We start from the raw sequence: 7,391 nt of genomic DNA, 5'->3' as shown, positions 1-7,391 counted from the left end.
GTGATAGTGCCACAAAACACAACATATCATCAATGTGAATTCTTGTCCACAAGAATTGCATTGTGGTCACTCTTACCAATATTGTCATGGACAGATGCAACAGCGTCCCGATGAGTCTTCTCTACACTGGGGAGACTGGACGCCTCCTAGCAGAGCGCTTTAGGGAACATCTCCGGGACACCCGCACCAATCAACCACACCGCCCTGTGGCCCAACATTTCAACTCCCCCTCCCACATCGAGGTCCTGGGCCTCCTTCACCGGCGCTCCCTCGCCACCAGACGCCTGGAGGAAGAACGCCTCATCTTCCACCTCGGAACACTTCAACCTTAGAGTATCAATGTGGACTTCAACAGTTTCCTCATTTCCCCTTCCCCCACCTCACCCCACTTCCAAACTTCTATGCTACTTTCTCCCCACCCCCACCCTCCTGTAGCTTATCTCTCCATGCTTCAGGCTCACTGCCTTTATTCCTGATGACGGGTTTTTGCCGAAACGTCGATTTTACTGCCCCTTGGATGCTGCCTGAACTGCTGTGCTCTTCCAGCACCACTAATCCAGAATGAAATGAGGATGAAGTCAAGTATGTTCTTCCTTCCTCACCTTCAGCTGAAGACCCAATCTAGTAGCAATATTTTTTAGGATTCGAGCACAAATAGTAATGTTGCTGCCAACCCAATCTTAGTCACTTTTGAAATCCCTTACCCAGAATACATTAGATTAGATTAGATTAGATTACTTACAGTGTGGAAACAGGCCCTTTGGCCCAACAAGTCCACATCGACCCGCCGAAGCGCAACCCACCCATACCCCTACATGTACCCCTTTTTACCTAACACTACGGGCAATTTAGCATGGCCAATTCACCTGACCTGCACATCTTTGGACTGTGGGAGAAAACCGGAGCACCCGGAGGAAACCCACGCAGACACGGGAAGAATGTGCAAACTCCACACAGTCAGTTGCCTGAGTCGGGAATTGAACCCGTGTCTCTGGCGTTGTGAGGCAGCAGTGCTAACCACTGTGCCACCGTGCTGCCCACATTCTGAACCCTTGTTCAAAATGGAGGCACTCGGATTCATCAGTCGAAGGAGGATGTTATTTGGTGATCCCAGGAGGTTTTCTTGCCCGTGTTTGATCTGGTATGATGAGACTTCATGGAGTACAGAGTCAATGTTGAGAACAACTCCCATCTGACTGTACACTACCATGCTACTACCTCTGATAGGTCTTTCCTGCCAGTGACGTAGGACATATCCATAGATGGTGATGGTAGTGCCTAGTACATTGTCTGTAATGGTCTGATTCTGTGAGTATGACAATGTCAGGCTGTTGACTGACTAGTCTGAGAGACAGTTCACCCAATTTTGGTAGGACCCCAGATACTAGTAAACAGCAATTTGCAGGGTCAACAGGGCTGTGTTTGTTGTTTTTGTTTCTGGTGCCTTAGTCAATGCCAGCTAGTCCATCCATTTCATTTTTTTAAGACTTTCCATTGATCATTACAACTGAGTGTTATGTGCTTGCTACAATGGTTCAAGAGTCAATCACATTGATGTGAGTCTGGAGTCAGAGGTAGTCCACATTAGGATGTCAGTTTCCTTCCGACCTGCCCCACCTTTCCCAGAAAAGGTCCTATGTTTCAGGAATCTGAACTCCTCCCTGATACAGCATTTCTCCAGCCATGCATTCATCTGATCTATCCTCTTATTTCTGCTCTTTTTAGCATATGACACTGGTAGTAAGCCTGAGATTATTACACTTGAGGTCCTGCATTTTAATTTATCTCCTAACATCCTATATTCAGCTTTCAAGTCCTCATCCCATTGTTTACCAATGTCATCGGTACCAAAGTGTATCACCACTGCTGGCTGTTCGCCCTCCTGCTCCAGAATTCCTGTAGCTGCTCCATGACCTGCTTGACCCTGGCACCAGGAGGCAACATACCGTCCTGGATTCACACCTACGGCCACAGAGACACCTGCCTGTATCCTTCACTGTTGAATCCCCTGTCTGAATAGCCCTGCTGCTCGTTTTCCTCATCCTTCTGTGCAGCAAAGCCACTAAGGTGCCATGAACTTGGCTGATGTTGCCTTCCCTCTGAGAGGCCAGCCCCCCAACAGTATCCAATGTGGTACATTGTTTGAGAGGGGGATGGCCACAGGGGACCCCTGCACTTTCTTCCTGAGCCTTTTCCTTTCTGCCTTTATAAACCTCATCTGTGGTATGACCACCTTGCTAAACATGACGTTCTTAGTATTGCAGATGCTCCACAGTGAGTCCACCCAACAGCTCCAGCTTTGAAAGCAGTTCGATGGTAACTGCAGCTAGACACACCTCCCCAAAGTCACTGGGGACTCTGGACACGTCCCTTCTTTCCCACTTTTCACCCATGGAGCACAACATAGATCTGTCATGATTTCTCTCCTGATTAAGTTAGTTATCCCAAGGGAATTTAATTCAGCTCAGGACCTTCCTTTCCTTCAAATATTCCTGTTGTAATCAAGTCCAAACTTTACTTAAACTAATAAATTTTTTAAAGTGTAAGAAAATAAGCTGCAGGTATCACTTAACAATTGGCTGCATGCATTGGGACCATGTCACTTTCTAAACTGCCTGGGCTGACAGCAGCATTCAGTCTTTCAGCTTCACCTACTCTCTGTTCTCACCCAACTCCAAAGCAAAGCTTATTTAGCCTTGCAGCACTCTCAATGCCGTAAGTGGCACTGAAGTTGCCTTTTTAAAGGCCCCCAAAAATAATGCTTCGGAACTGGATCAGGTCAGTTGTTCAGTTAACCAGCTTCACCAGCGAGTGACTCAGCTGACTCCTGTTTCAGAAGTATTACTAAATGTACACCCAATCAGAGCAGATTTTTGCCTGCAATCTTTTAAAATTTCCCCGAGTAATAATGACATTTTAATTTATATTTCCTCTGTACAGATGCTACTGGTCTATTATTGACCATGTACAGGACCGCAATTATTTTCTCCTTTTATTTGGCTCATAATTTTAGATAACTCTACAACGTGCATAATACAAATAGAACAGCATTTCATTTTCAATTTTTTAAGGAAAGTATCTACTGGAGAATAAGATCAACCTAATGTGTTTTTGAAGTCACTCTAACGATGAATAAATATGGTTTCCTTGTGAAAGTTTACTGGACCCAACTTTCTATAACATTAATGTCTTGCATCTTCTTTGTCATTGAAAAGCTCAGCAGTCTGGCACCATATGCCCTCTGAGGAAGGACCACTGGGCCTGAAACATTAACTCTGATTTCTCTCACGGATGCTGCCAGACCCACTGAGTTTTTCCAGCAATTTCTGTTTTTGTTTCTGATTTATGGCATCTGTGGTCTTTCAGTCTTTTTTTCCACATTTGGTGGTAAGTTATGAGACATTTCTGAGCTTTGATCATTTTTTGCATTCAGAAATATAAAGAAATGATCTATAAATCAAGATTACAATGACTTCACAATACTTAAGTGCTGACCATAAATATTGGAATTCCAGTTAACTACAGTGACAGTATTTTCTTAACAATTAGGAAAGTTATGTAATGTCACTTTCAATACTCACAGTTTTCCTGCAGAAAAATATCCCTCAGTTAATGACAACCTTGAGATTGTCTTGCCTTTAGACACATGTTCTGAGGATATATCACAACGTGTTAATAGAATATACAAGGAAATGGGATGGTACATGTGGCATAATAGGCCACATGACTTGAAAGCCTTATGAGTATCTCAGTTATCACCTTATTTTATTATGGTTTCACAATGTTCTGGACGTGCACTTTCCACATTGTCAGTTATGCAACCATCTGATTATTTTCCAGAAATGTACGTATCGGTAGTCGGTATTAAAGTTGATACTGAGTTTGCAAATATATTAATTGTTCGTTCACAGTTGAGTTCTAAACCATCAGTAAATATACATTACGTTAGAGGATTAAATAAATCAAACTTGTGCAAAGGAAGTCCCAGGCCCAATCAGTGCTTTCCAGCATTCGGAAAAAATAGCCATTGTCTAAGAAATATACCCATATAGCAGAAAACTTGTAGGTATTCTATTAGTGTATTTACATATGTTTTAGTTTAAAATATATTTTATAAAGAACATTCAAACCATGCCAATGTCATCTTCACAATCCCCTCTGCCACAATTCTACTAAAAAAGCCATTGAATTTGAGAATCAGCCCAAGAAATGTAAAATAAGGTCAATTCATAAACTAGCTCATATAATAATCTGTTCCTCATTCTGAAGTATTTCCTTTACAAAGCTCTGAAATGCCAGACAGATTTCTTAATTAGAGGACTTATAAGATGCTGTGGCCTTTATGGAAGTCGTTGGAATGTCCATTGACGATGATAAATATTTTGTGATTTATATTGATTGAAAAGTGATTATAATTGATGCAAGGATATACTGAATATATTTTATGTTGGTAAATAAGTTCAGTGGTAACATAATGAGGTTGTGGAGAATCCAATTGGACCATCAACAGCATAAGGTTGAGGACAAGATCACTTGGCTGCATCAGTTTTTGTCAACAGAATTCTATGGTGAAATTAGTTATACTAGTTTGGCAAAGTCATAATAAAATAATAGATAATAAAAACTACGATTAAAAAAACACTTGATCAAAAAGCATGTCCAGCAGCCAATAAAGTATTGGCTTTAGCTCAACCTTCCTCTGATGCCAAATGCAGGCTCTGCAGCTGAGTATTCAGAACAGGCTGTTCCAGGAAACAGAGTCTGTGAACTCCCTAAAGAGCCAATGACGTTCCTTTAACTTTACTGCACCGTTTTATTTTAATCAGAAAGCTGTGCGTCAGTCTACCAAACCAAAACAAAAAGGATCCTTCTGTTAAATCGTAAGTGCAATGTTTTAATTAAAGCATTTTGGGGACTTTTGGAAGGTAGAACAGGATGTTCTTTTCAAACAGCAAAGTTTTTTTTTACATCTTGACTCAACACAGATGCAGCAGTCTGTCAATTCTGAGCCAGCATTTTGACCTCTACCCTTTGTTCTATCAGCTGGAAATGAACTCTTCCAAATGAGAATTTTTGGCAAACAGATTCTATGGAATCTACACCTCATTTGTTTTCTCAGCTGATGGAAACAAAAAAAAAATCCATTACTGACAGATTTTCTGCGGCTGAGTTGTTCTCGGTACACTTGTTGGCAGAACAGCTGCAAAGTTTAAGAACCCTGCCAACACTAAACAGCACTTTGTTTAAGGATTACAAAAGCATCGCATTGAATCTAGCAGATTTAAAAAAATTCCCAGGCTTCATGCTGCAGAGGAGTCAGATGGTTCTTGCCTGCATAATTACCAGGAGTTAAAATCAGGGCTACTGTTTGAGCTCCTGAATCAACAACTTTTGCCAGTTTGAAGTAGTTTGGTTCTATAGTCATGTTTTGGACTCGTTTGTTACCACATATTTTCTGAGATGATTCCAGATATCTTACATCAGAGTAGTGTAGGAAGTCTCCACGATTGACTACTACAGTGTTCTAAATCATATACATATAAGGGATAATTTTCCTAATTTACAATTTTGACTAGGAACCTTACCGAGCAAGAATGTATATTGAGAATTTGAACATTTTGTCCCGTTGACGTGTCTGTCGTCAATAAAGGAAAAGTGATGGAAGGGATTTGCCTAAATTATATGTAATTACAATGAGCAAAAATCCATGCAGGATTTTTCAGATTCATGAACTTACATTGAAGGCACATACAGATGTGATGAACCAAAGAAAACAAACAAGATGAATCTACTTTTCACACATTTGAAAAAATCCACAAATAATTCTGATCAATGTTCGTTTTGTTAGTCCTGTTTCTTGAATAAATTGTGTCCGAGATATTTACCTGGAATAGATCATGATCATATCTCTCCCTTATTGCAAGGGGCCTCAAGTCACCAATGAACAGGATGAAGATTTTTTTCGTGACTTCCAATGACGCAGCCAGGGACATAGCAGCTTGAGGGATAAGTATTATCCAGCTGCTGACGTTTCCTCTCATTTTCCCACAGTCTCAGGAAGTAACAGCTTTAGGTTTGATTAGTAACATTACACTGGATATTATCTTTAAACTACTGACCAAAAAAAAGCAGGGACTGCTATCTCCCTCAGAAAAATAATGCTAATTAACATCCTTCTCCCTGTTCACAACCCTGAGACTTGGAGCTATCTCACAACTGAAGATCAAAGTCACACAACACCAGGTCATTGTCCAACAGATTTATTTGAAATCACAAGCTTTTGGAGCTCTGCTTTTTCGTCACTTGATGAAGGGGCAGCACTCCGAAAGTTGTGATTTCAAATAAACCTGTTGGAGTGTAGCCTGCTGTTGTGTGACTTCTGACCTTGTCCACCCCAGTTCAACACCGGCACTGCCACTTCACAATTAGAAGATGGAGATCTTCCCTTGATCATTCTCATCCAAATACATAAATGAGCAAGGATCCATTGCCTGTAATAAGATCATTTATCCAGTTCATCACAATTATCACAATTTTTACCAAAGCAATTATCCTGTTTAATACTATTAAAACTGACTCCCTGATGACAGATAATGCGCCTGTGTTGAAATGAACAGAATTTAAATGATAAAGTGAGGTCAACGTAGTTAAGTTTTTATAGTGACACTGCAGTGAGTATGTCAGGGGCATAAAATGATGATGGATGATAACTCCAAGAAAATATGTAAAAAACTGATACATCTGAAATCCCCATCAGTATTGTGATAGATACCTTCCGTCTAGTAGAGGTGATGCAGGCAGCATGTAAATGCCAAGCTGAAGGCCCAAGTGCATTATATCCAGCAAGGGTTCAAGTTTAGATTAGATTACTTTTACCCCTTACCTAACACTACGGGCAATTTAGCATGGCCAATTCACCTGACTTGCACATCTTTGGACTGTGGGAGGAAACCGGAGCACCCGGAGGAAACCCACGCAGACACGGGGAGAATGTGCAAACTCCACACAGTCAGTCGCCCTCTTAAACCTAACATATCCCTCTTAACAGGAGGGTGCAATCACATTGCTGCAGATGTTGAAATCTCTCCAGAAAGGTTTCTGAGAGAAATGAAAATATCATAATGCAGTGGAGAAAGTGAGGTCTGCAGATGCTGGAGATCAGAGCTGGAAATGTGTTGCTGGAAAAGCGCAGCAGGTCAGGCAGCATCCAGGGAACAGGAGAATCGACGTTTTGGGCATAAGCCCTTCTTCAGGAATGAGGAAAGTTTGTCCAGCAGGCTAAGATAAAAGGTAGGGAGGAGGGACTTGGGGGAGGGGCGTCAGAAATGTGATAGGTGGAAAGAGGTCAAGGTGAGGGTGATAGGTCAGACTGGGGTGGGGGCAGAGAGGTC

The 7,391-nt window shown here is 41.5% G+C and overlaps 1 long non-coding RNA gene across 2 annotated transcripts in view; it reads left to right on the top strand.

Annotated features, from left to right (window-relative positions):
• Nucleotides 1-4,789: 4,789 nt before the first annotated feature.
• Nucleotides 4,790-7,391, top strand: part of LOC122554369 — a 28,608-nt gene continuing 26,006 nt past the window's right edge. For both annotated transcript variants that reach the window (XR_006312979.1, XR_006312981.1), the window contains exon 1: nucleotides 4,790-4,880. This is a non-coding gene — a long non-coding RNA (uncharacterized LOC122554369). The remainder of the gene's footprint in view (nucleotides 4,881-7,391) is intronic.

Source organism: Chiloscyllium plagiosum, chromosome 1, assembly GCF_004010195.1.
Source record: "Chiloscyllium plagiosum isolate BGI_BamShark_2017 chromosome 1, ASM401019v2, whole genome shotgun sequence".
NCBI classification, from domain to species: Eukaryota; Metazoa; Chordata; class Chondrichthyes; order Orectolobiformes; family Hemiscylliidae; genus Chiloscyllium; species Chiloscyllium plagiosum.
The sequence above is the reverse complement of the archived record's forward strand: the minus strand, read 5'-3'. Positions and strand labels throughout refer to the sequence as shown.